Source organism: Perognathus longimembris, chromosome 2, assembly GCF_023159225.1.
Source record: "Perognathus longimembris pacificus isolate PPM17 chromosome 2, ASM2315922v1, whole genome shotgun sequence".
NCBI classification, from domain to species: domain Eukaryota; kingdom Metazoa; phylum Chordata; class Mammalia; order Rodentia; family Heteromyidae; genus Perognathus; species Perognathus longimembris.
In genome coordinates, this window is record NC_063162.1 from 84,876,126 (window position 1) to 84,887,684 (window position 11,559).

The 11,559-nt window shown below is 40.2% G+C and overlaps 1 pseudogene; it reads left to right on the plus strand.

Annotated features, from left to right (window-relative positions):
- Nucleotides 1-790, plus strand: LOC125346781 (annotated as a pseudogene).
- The last annotated feature ends 10,769 nt before the right edge of the window (nucleotides 791-11,559 follow it).

Below are 11,559 nucleotides of genomic sequence, written 5' to 3' on the forward strand. Positions count from 1 at the left end.
ATGGCAAACGAGGCTTATCCCTGCCTGTGTGACATTGGGCACCTGCTGGAGTACGGGGGCATGGGCCACGACGTCCAGGTGGGGCACATCCAGGCCTACATGATCCTGTTCCCCATTGATGTGGGCAAGGCTGTGATTATCATTCAAGACATATTTGGCTGGAAGTTGCCCAACACCAGGTATATGGCTGACATGATCGCAGGAAATGGATACACAGTCATCGTTCGAGACTTCTTCGTGAGTCAGGAGCCCTGGACCCCCTCTGGTAACTGCTCCACGTTCCCTAAGTGGCTGAAAACGAAAAATACCAGGAAGATCAATAGAGAGTTCGATGCTGCCCTGAAGTATCTGAAAGAACAGTGTCACGCCCAGAAGATCAGCGTGGTGGGCTTCTGCTGGGGCGGCGTTGCTGTGCACCACATCATGGCGACCTATTCCGATGTCAGGGCTGGGGTGTCACTCTATGGAATTGTCAGAGATTCTGAAGATGTCTACAACTTAAAGAACCCCACGCTGTTCATCTTTGCAGAGAAGGACTAGGTGATAACACCAGAGCAGGTCTCTTCTCTGATTTGTGCATCGGAAGAAAGAAGATTGTTTACCTGCTGACAAGCCCTATATTGATGAGGCCCGAAGGAATTTAATCGAGTGGCTGAACAAGTATGTTTAGCCATGACCGGTGATCAAACACAAACTTGTGTGAAAGAGGTGCATTAATAAATTTGCTGTGTATTCATTTTAGATCCTTTTATTTTTCTTTTACTTTCTATAAAATTTTGGAATTCTGAAATTTATTTCACCTGAAGTACATATTCAGTAGAAACTGTTAATATAGAACAATAATTTTTGGCATATGTGTAAACATTTATTGAATAACATATAATGAAAAAGATAGAGATAAAAGAAAAATCTGGGTTCCTAGAAACCTGCCCTACTATGTAACTACCCTTTTTGCACAACACCTTGTCAAAAAAATTTTTGTTTAATTAATAAATAAATTACAAAAAAATAAAAGAAGAAAGAAAGGAAGAGAAACAGAAATTGTCTGGATAGGAGAAAACACACAATGTAATGAGTTTAGTTCCTGAAAATCCTGATGATATGAGAAAGCTCAGAAATGTAGTTTCCCTCCTCCACCTTTCTTCTTATGTACACTTAATCAGTTTTAACAAAAAAAATTCCCAATATTGAAGGAAATAACAGTAGGTATAACATAAAATCCTGTATCAGTTTTTCATAATTAGAAGCTGCCACTTTCAGATGTAACTCAACACTAAATTATAGATCATGTTGAAAGTTTTTTGTTTTTTGTTTTTTGGCTAGTCCTGGGCCTTGGACTCAGGACCTGAGCACTGTCCCTGGCTTCTTTTTGCTCAAAGCTAGCACTCTGCCACTTGAGCCACGGCGCCACTTCTGGCCATTTTCTGTATATGTGGTCCTGGGGAATTGAACCCAGGGCCTCATGTATATGAGGCAAGCACTCTTGCCACTAGGCCATATCCCCAGCCCGAAAGTAATTTTTAACTACATAAAATTTTAAAAATCAAAGTAGATCACTACCTGATTTGATAGATTAGGCCCTAGTCCAAAGGGAGAAACGTGGGGCTCTTCCATGATCAGCTGAAAGCTCAGGTATGGTATTTCTAGTCTCTAATTGCACACCCTTAAGATGACTAATATGAGCTGGGTGCCTGAGGCTCATGCCTATAACCCTAGCTACTCAGCGGCTGAGATCTGAAGATCAGTGTAATGACAGCTGGATAGGAAAGTCCATGAGACTTTTCAGTTTACCAGTGAAACCAGCCAGGAGTGGAGGTATGGCTCATGTGGTTCCAGTTGGTAGAAGTGGAGGTATAGCTCAAACCTTGAGTGAAAAGGTCAAGGGTACCATGGCCTGAACCTGAATTCAAGCCTCTGTACTAACACCAAAATAATATCAAGTGGCTAATGTTGCAGAGCTGCAGGAGACATGAAGTATAAACAGGGGTAGATTAAAAATCTGAGTTTGTAGACATTGATCTTTGTGTTAAGAGACCTGAAAATTTGACCTTTCTGTGTTGTACTATGAAAAGTTAAATTCAAGTATGTTTCAGTTCACTTGATTGTTTCAAGCTAATAAACAATGTTTGGATTTTTTAAAAAAAATTATTGTAAAGATGACATACGGAGGGGTTACAGTTACCTAAGTCAGGTAATGATGTCTCCCCTTCCTTAATTTTCTCCCAGTTTTTCCTCTTCTGACTCCCCCCCAAGTTGTATAGTTCATTTCCAACATAGTGTCTAGTGAGTATCACTGCCAAATTGGTTTATTCTTTCTTTTTTTCCCCCCCAGTTCTGAGCCTTGAACTCTGGGCCTGGGCACTGTCCCTGAGCTTCTTTTGCTCAAGGCTAGCACTCTACCACTTGAGCCACAGAGCCACTTCTGGACCTTTCTGTTTATATATGGTACTGAGGAATCCAACCCAGGACTTCATGCATGCTAGGTCATCGCTTTACCACTAAGCCACATCCCCAGCTACTTGGTTTATTCTTTTTCCCTCTGTTTCTGGGCATCTCCTTCCCCTCTCCAACTCCGATAAATTTATAGACAAGACAAAGGGTACAGAAATAAAAAACAGTGACAAAAGGGAATAAACTGAAGGGGGGAAAAGACTGCCAACAGTACAATAAAAAAATCTCTTGTTTCTTTTTCTTGGAGTTCATTTTGATAAGCATCATTTTATATGGCCATATGCACATAGCTATTGAGCCATTGTGATCCTCTCCTAAGAATACCCTCCTTTGTTCTCACTGTGTAAATGTTTAGAGTGCATTGTTTAATCATGCCCAAGTGTTAGTATTATTATTACTATCAATTTGATTTACTTATAATTTACAGACATTCTAGTTATTACAAATGAGAGAAGCCATGCAGCCTATGGTTCTTTGGGTCTGGCATATATATATATATATATATATATATATTACATATATTATATTATATATATTCCAAATCTTTATATTTCCTTACAAATGGGGCAATGTCATTCTTTCTGATGGAAGCATAGAATTTCATTGTGCATGTATACCACATTTTCTCTCTTCTTTTCTGTTTGTGTGTGTGTGTGTGTGTCTGTCTGTCTGTCTGTCATGTGGCCTGGGCATTGTCCCTGAGCTCTTCTGCTCAAGGCTAGCACTCTACCACTTTGAGCAACAGCACCGCTTCGTTTTCTGTTGGTTAACTGGAGATAAGAGCTGGCTTTGAACCATGATCCTCAGATCTCAGCCTCTTGAGTAGCTAGGATTATAAGCGTTAGCTACCAGTGCCTGGCCACACCCTATTTTCTTGTCTCATTCATCCACTGAGGTGTACCTGAGCTTATTCCATAACTTAGCTATGGTAAACAATACTGCAATGAATATGGTAGTGCTGATGGCTTTATTGTGGGCTGATTTGTGCCCAGGAGTGGCATTGCTGGATCATAGGGAAGCTCTATGTTTAGTCTTTTGAGGAATCTCCATACTGCTTTCCAGAGGAGTTGAACAAGTTTATGTAAGGAGTTGAACAAGTTTATGGGAAGGCTCCATACAGATGCCCCCCACCTCTTTAAGTCTGTGCCCAGTACTGGGCTACCTAGGTAACTGGCATACCTGGAGGCAGTTACCTCCTCCTTCTCTGAGGTCAGATACAATCCACCTGGCCATATCTCCCACCTTTTCCTATATAATCCAACTCAACACAATCCCCTTTTATTTCCCTTTCTCTCTTGCTCTTTTCTCTCTTTTTCCCTTCTCCCTTCCCCTTTGTCTCTCCATGCCTCCATCTTGTGTGGGCTGGCAGTTTGCTTTCCCCCCAATAAACTCCTTTTTTTTTTTTTTTTGGCCAGTCCTGGGCCTTGGACTCAGGGCCTGAGCACTGTCCCTGGCTTCCTTTTGCTCAAGGCTAGCACTCTGCCTCTTGAGCCACAGCGCCACTTCTGGCCATTTTCTGTATATGTGGTGCTGGGGAATCGAACCCAGGGCCTCATGTATACGAGGCAAGCTCTCTTGCCACTAGGCCATTTCCCCAGCCCAATAAACTCCTTTTTGCCTAAACCATGTGGTGGGTTTTCTTTCTGGCAAACCTTACAGTTTACATTCCCACCAACAGTGTAATAACATTCCCTTCTGGCCACATCTCAGCCAGCATCTGTTATTATTTTTTTTCTTTTTCTATGTTGGTGCAGAGTTTGTTTGGTTTTCTTTTTCCTATAGTTTTTGCAGTAGTGGGGCTTGAACTCAGGGCTTGGGCACTACCCTGAACTTTCTCATTCAAGGCTAACACTCTACTACTTTGAGCCATAGCACCACTTGTTTTCTGGTGGTTAATTGGAAGTAAGAGTCTCATGGAGTTTCCTGCCACAGCTGGCTTTGAACCAAGATCATCAGATCTCAGCCTCCTGAATAGTTAGGATTACAGGCATGAGCCACTAGTATCCACCAGTTTGTGGATTTTTTTTTTTTTTTTTTGCCTGTCCTGGGCTTGGACTTAGGGCCTGAGCACTGTCCCTGCCTCTCTGTGCTCAAGGCTAGCACTCTGCCACTTGAGCCACAGCACCACTTCTGGCCATTTTCCATATATGTGGTGCTAGGGAATCGAACCCAGGGCTTCATGTATACGAGGCAAGCACTAGGCCATATTCCCAGCCCATTATTCATTTTCTTAATAGTGGCCATTCTACCTGAGGTGAGGTGGAACCTCAATGTTATTTTGATTTGCATTTCTTCTATGGCCAGAGATGTCAAACATTTCTTCATGTGTCTATTATCCATTCTTATTTCTTTGGAGCGGTCTCTCTCTAAATCTTTAGCCCACTTATTAGTGAGGTTGTTGTTTCTTTGAGGATTTGTTTTTGGGGAGGGGGGTAATTTTTTTTGCCTGGCCTGGGGCTTGAATTCAAGGCCTGGATATTGTCCCTGAGCTTCTTATGCTGAAGGTTAACACTTTACCACCTGAGACACAGCACCACATCTGCCTTCTGTGTATGTGGTACTGAAGAAGCAAACCCAGGGCTTCATGTGTACTAGGGAAGCACTCCACCACTAAGCTACATTTCCAGCCCAGGGGAGTTTAATTTTTTGAGTTCTAAGTGTATTTTAGATATGAGGCCCTTGTCTGATGCATAACTAGTAAAGATCTCCTCCCATTCATTGTATTTCTGTTTATCTTGCCAACTATGCCCTTTGCCATACAAAAACTCTTCAGTTTGATGCAATTCCATTTATCCAGTCTTTCTTAGAGTTGTTGTGACTCTAGATCTTTTCTTAAGAATTTTTGACCTGTGCCAAGTAGCCCTAGTGTTTCCCCTATCCCTTTCTGTTATATTTTCAGGGTATCTGGTCTTACATTAAGGAGTTGATTCTGGTGCAAGTGATATATAAGGATCTAACTTCAGTTTTCTGCACATCTATAGCCCGTCCTACCAGCACCATTTATTGAAAAGGCTGTATCTTTCTTCCATCCTGTGTTTTTGGCTCCCTTATCAAAGACTAGGTAGCTATAGTGGATATAATTTTAAATTTACATGAAAGTTGCAAAGATAATACAGATCTAAATATATATGAAAATGTATACAGGGTCGTATGTACAAACATATTAACTAAAGTATGGTACATGCAGGGGAGAATTCCAATGGTATAAGTCCTTTGGACTTACAGTTTAACAAAAGGAATAAAAGGAATCTGGAACATGTGTTATTGGTGGGCAGGCATGTCAATGGAGATGGACCGTTGAATGGAGAAGAAATCATACTATCCTACATATTTGAAAATGGAAGCAGGTTAATTGAGGACATGGATGGAGCTGGGAGAGATAACAGGGAGCAAAAAAGAGATGCCATTGATCAAAATACATTGTCATTACAAACTGACATGTTGAATTGAAATCCCTTTGTACAACTACTTAAAGACTAGATAGGAGTAAGATGGGAGAAAAATGAGGGAGAAGGTAAAAAGTTTGACAAGAAATGTACTCACTACCTTATGTATGGAACTGTAACCCCTCTGTACATAACCTTGACAATAAAATTAAGTTTTAAAAAAGACTAGATAGGTAGATCTGTCTGTCTGTCTGTCTATATCTATGTCTATAAATAACATATAGAGAAAAATTTAAAGATATTCCAAAAAGAACAAAAACAAAAAGGAAAGGTTATTTGAGTTCATAGTTTCAATCCATACTCAGTTGACCCATTGCTTTTGGGCCTGTGGCAGCACATCCTAAGGAGACTGTTCTGTTTAGCCATGGTAGCCAGGAAGCAAAGAGAGAAGAAGGGACTAAGTTCTCAGTACCCCTTCAAGGGCACACATCCAATGACCTAACTTCTTTCCACTAGGCTCTGGGTCCCAGAGGTTCCATTGCCTCCTAACAGTACCACAAGTTGTGGATCTGGAGTTAAAGACATGAACCTTTGGGGAATATTCAAGATCCAAATTCTAATTAAAGTAGATTAATGTTTACCAGTACTGAGGGGAAAGGGGAAGTGAAGAACAACAGGTACAAAGTTTCCTTCTGGGATGATGTAAATATTCTGCAGTTAATGATTATGATCATAAAACACTGTGAGTGCCACTGTTATGCAGAATTCCACACTTTTTTGTGAGTGGGTATCTAGGACCTAGGGCTTGAACTCAGGGCCTGGGCACTGTCCATGAGATTTTATGCTCAAGGCTAATGTTTTACTATTTGAACCACAGCTCACTTTTAATTTTTTTTTATGGTTAATGGGAGATAATAGTCTCATGGGATTTTTCTGTCCCAACTGGCTTTGCACTAAAATCCTCAAATCTCAGCCCCTGGAATAGTTAGGATTACAGGTGTGAACCACTGCTGCCTGGTTTCAGAATTGTATACTTTTTAAATTTTTATTTTGTCACAAAGAGGTCCTAACGTATTATCCAAGCTGGCCTTCCACTCCTAAGCTCAACAGATTGTGTTGCCTTAGGTTACTAATTAGTTGGAGCTAGAGATGTATGACCCCATACCTGGCTTGAATCATCCATTTTAAAGCATTTTAAAGAAATAAATAAAATAAGTTAGACACAAAAATAAATTGGAAATAAAAGTCTTATTTCTAATTAACTGCCAGAAAACCACAAATGGAGCTTGACTCAAGTGGTAGATCACTACCTTTGGGCACACAAGCTCAGGGATCATGCCCAGGCCCTGAGTTCAACCCCTTGACCAGTACACAAAAAATGTAAATAGGGCTGGGAACGTGGCTTAGTGGTAGAGTGCTTGCCTAGCATGCATGTAGCCCTGGGTTCTATTCCTTAGTACCGAGTAAACAGAAAAAAGCCACAAGTGGCTCTGTGACTCAAGTGGTACAGTGCTAGCCTTGAGCAAAAAGAAGCCAGGGACAGTGCTCAGGTCCTGAGTTCAAGCTCCAGGACTGGCAATACATAAATAAATAAAATAAGATAATTAAAATGATGAATTTTATCCTACATGAATATTACCACAATGAAAGAAAAATTCTCATACATTTTAGCCAGAGTGTCCTTTTCTTACCTAGCCAAGGTCCAAACTTTAAAATTAATAAATCAACATTGGAATAGCACAGAAAACTAAGGATTTCTTTGGCTGTACTCCTTTCACCTTGCCCTTTCTTGAAAAGCTGCTTTGATTGCAATGACTTTGACAGTTCCTCTCTACTATTATAGTTAGGGTGGATCGGGGCTAATAACTTGTTCTTTACTTTCTAAGACTGCAAGAGTCACTCCCATATGTAATGTTCAGGCCTACCTGCATCTGGAGACCCTGGAATTTTCGTTGCTGTTGTTGTTGCCATTCAGGGCCTGAGCACTGTCTCTGGGTCTCTTTGCTCAAGGCTAGCATTTTACCACTTGAGCCACAGTGCCAATTCCAGCCTTTTCTGTTTATGTGGTGCTGAGGGATCGACCCCAGGGCTTCATGAATGGTAGGCATGCACTCTACCACTAAGCCACATTCCCAGCCCCAAGACCCTGGAATGTTGCTGACTACAATAACCCAAAGATCTTTAAGAAGTAAATGTATTCTGTGTCCTGGAGGAAGAATGCTTAGAAACTGCCTCTAAGCAGGAAAGGACTGCCAGAGACCATTAGCTGTGTACATATTCTCCATGCTCAGTCATTCCCAGATACAAGACCTTGATTTAGTTATCTGTGGGTATGTGTGTAATTAAAGGTCTCCATTTCCAGTATTTTCCCATAGTTAGATGTGGCCATTTCACAAAATTCTGGCCAATATGATGTAAGTGGATATCTCAAGAGAGGCTCCTTCGATGCTGAGCTCCTTACAATAGGGGCAAACACCTGCCCCTCCCCTTTCTTCTTTTCCTTCTTGCAGATGTACCAGCTGGAATATGGACGGACAGGTCTGCACCAAGAATAGCAGGGTTTGGGTCCCCAAGCTTCAGCTCTTCAGCTGTTCTGATGTCTGTACTTATTTCATAAGGTACAAACAATATATATAGGCCACTGTACTTCCACCAATGGAGCCTCCTGCTCCTAACTGACATAAAGTTAAGTTTGCTTAGGGTTAATTTCAAGAGTGTATGATGGGACATTTTCTAAGCTCTCACAAGACATTCAGATTCTGTCAGATGGTTTTCATCTTATAGGATAGGCTACAAATGGAGAGGTGATGAGTCACCATTTTGGTTTTGGGTTCCAGTCATCTCAGGATAACCTCAGGGTAGACAGATTTGATTCTGAAGTCGAGTCCCAAATATATTTCATATTTTCTCTTATTTTCTATGTTGCTTTGACAGTAGTGGTGCTTACACTCAGAGATACTTTTACCACTGAGCCATAGCTTCCGCCCCAATTTTCTTTCTAAAACATGAGCCATCAGTGCCGAATTGTTTTCTTTTAAATTTGTGTCACTGATTTGGCTCTAAATAATTGTGATTCTCAGTTTCCATGTCTTATGCTCCACAAACATTTATTTACAAAGTTGCTTTTTTTTTTGTTCTAGTTGTGGGGCTTGAACTCTGGGCCTGGGTGCTGTCCCTGAGCTCTTTAACTCAAGGCTAGCACTCTGCTACCCAAGCCATAGCACCATTTCTGGTTTTCTGATGGTTAATTGGATATAAGAGATTCATAGACTTTCCTGCCCAAGGCTGGCTCAGATCTCAGCCTCCTGAGTAACTAGGATTACAGGCATGAGCCACTGGTGCCCAGAATTTTTTTTTTTTCTTGGAGGTCCTGGGGTTTGAATTTCAGAGCCTTTCACTTACTAGGCAAGTGCTCAACTTCTTGGGCCACATCCCCAGCCCCTTGTGACTTGCTGGCTCTATCAGAAAGGAAGTGTGAGAAGAAATGAGCATTGTCATTACACTAGACCTGAGCATTTCCTACACCAGTGAGCTAAAATATGAAAGTTGAGAATGTCAACCAAGACAGGAATAGAGTGGAAGATCGACTCTGTAGCTGGTAAAAGAAAGTTGTAAACTATCTCTAATCTACAAAAAGCTGTTCAAGTCAGGACAGAAGCTGAGGGATATCCAGGTAAACATGGAACACTAAATACTTTTCAGATCTTTGGAAATTATCCACTGATCTATCTCTACAAAAAGTCTCACCAGGATTGAAAGTGGCTTCAGTAATGGGATTTTCCCTCTTAATGGTTTGGCTAGAAGTTTAATTTACATTTCTATGTTCATTGTTGTTATTTAAGAGATATTTTGAGCTTTTTTATTGTTAATTGGAGATAAGAGTCTCTGGGACTTTCTTGCTTGACCAGCTTCAAATCACAATGATCATATCTCAGCCTCCTGAGTAGATAGGATTACAAAGTATGAGCCCCAGTCCCCAGCGTTAAGAGTTTTTTTCTCATTGTCCTGGAATCAGGGTTACTGGGTAGTGAGGAATTCATTGTTAGAAATCTAGAAGCCAATGGGTAGAGCATTGTTTACTCTGTTTACTAAAGATAATGGGCTCTCTCATTTGCATTTATTAATGAGGGCACACCATCTTTCCTTACAGAATCGAAACAACACTCATGCCACACTCAACAGCCTCCCAAGAACTACAGTCTACAATAAAGCATGAGGGGGTTGACTGGTCTTTGTATATTGTAAGGGGTAGACAAACACCTTTTGTTTTACTGTTGCTTTAATTTTTTCAAAAAAAACATGATAATGGATATTTTAATGAAATTTAGAAGGGAGTTATTTGAATATTTTTAATTAGAGGAACCAGTGCATAGTGCTACATTTAGTCAAATCTAGAGTTCCCACTTCAGGCTTAAATCATAAATGTGAGTATTATTGCCTTTTACAATACACCATTGATAGAGCACCAACTTTAAAGCCAATTAAAGGTTGGCAATCTTCCTACCATTGGCAAAGTAACACTTGTTAACAGTTCCCCTTGTGACACGTTTCAGCATAATCACTGATTTCTGGAAACCTTATTTAGCACTTACGGATATTTTGAAATCTCTAATGAATTTCTTTTTATAGACATTTTTACGTTTTACTCTAATTTTTTAAAGGTGTTCAGGTAGTTTAATTTTATGCACTCTGATGGTGCATGTACCCAGATATTTATGTGTGAAAAACAAAATGTTGGACTATATAGAACTATACTCCATAAGTAAATAGTTCACTCATACTACTCAAATTTTAATAGTTCCATTTCTGAATGCTAAATGTGCTCAAATTCATTCAGAAAAATCTCATGCTAGAATCTGAAAATGAAGATAGTATTCTGTTCAATAAATTACAAAAGATCTTGTCATTTAAAAACAAGTTAGAGGCTGGGAATGTGGCTTAGTGGTAGAGTTCTTGCCTAGCATGCACGAAGCCCTGGGTTCAAAATTCCTCAGCATCATATAAACAGAGAAGACTGGAAGTGGTGCTGTGGCTCAAGTGGCAGAGTGCTAACCTTGAGCAAAAGAAGCCAGGAACAGTGCTCAGGCCCTGAGTCCAAGCCCTAGTACTGGCAAACAACAACAACAAAAAACCCAACCAGTTAGAAAAAGAAAAACTTGGCTAGAGTAAGTAAATTCCTTTACAATTATTTACTTCCAATAAAAATGTTTTGGAGGCTAACAAAGTATTTTTCCTTTCATAAGGAAATAATTTGATAAACTTGGCAAAGATAAGAAACATGAACTTAGAACATTCAATTTATTTTGGTCCTGAATTACTAACACCAAAAAGAAAACTAGTTTCCACCTATTAGAACATAGCTTGATTGTATGCTATGCAAAATGCAGAAGTGAACAACAAATAGCTAGTTCTCACTTCAAGTTTGTTTTCTAGCATGCAGTAAGTAGATAATATTAATTCAAGGTGAGACAATGTCTTCAGATACTCAATATTAGAAACTAGGTAACATTAAATGAAGACTATAGAAGGCATCAGCTATGCATCAGGCACAGGTAATGCAAGATAGTAGAATGTATCCAGATACTGACAGTAGATTGATGCATTTATCTACAAAAACCAGCAGCCCTTCCAAAGCTTCTGACACGTTTTGTTTGGCATAATCTGGTCCTGTGTAAACGATCAGTATTGTACAGGAAAAGAGAACCAGGAAAGCCACATAATT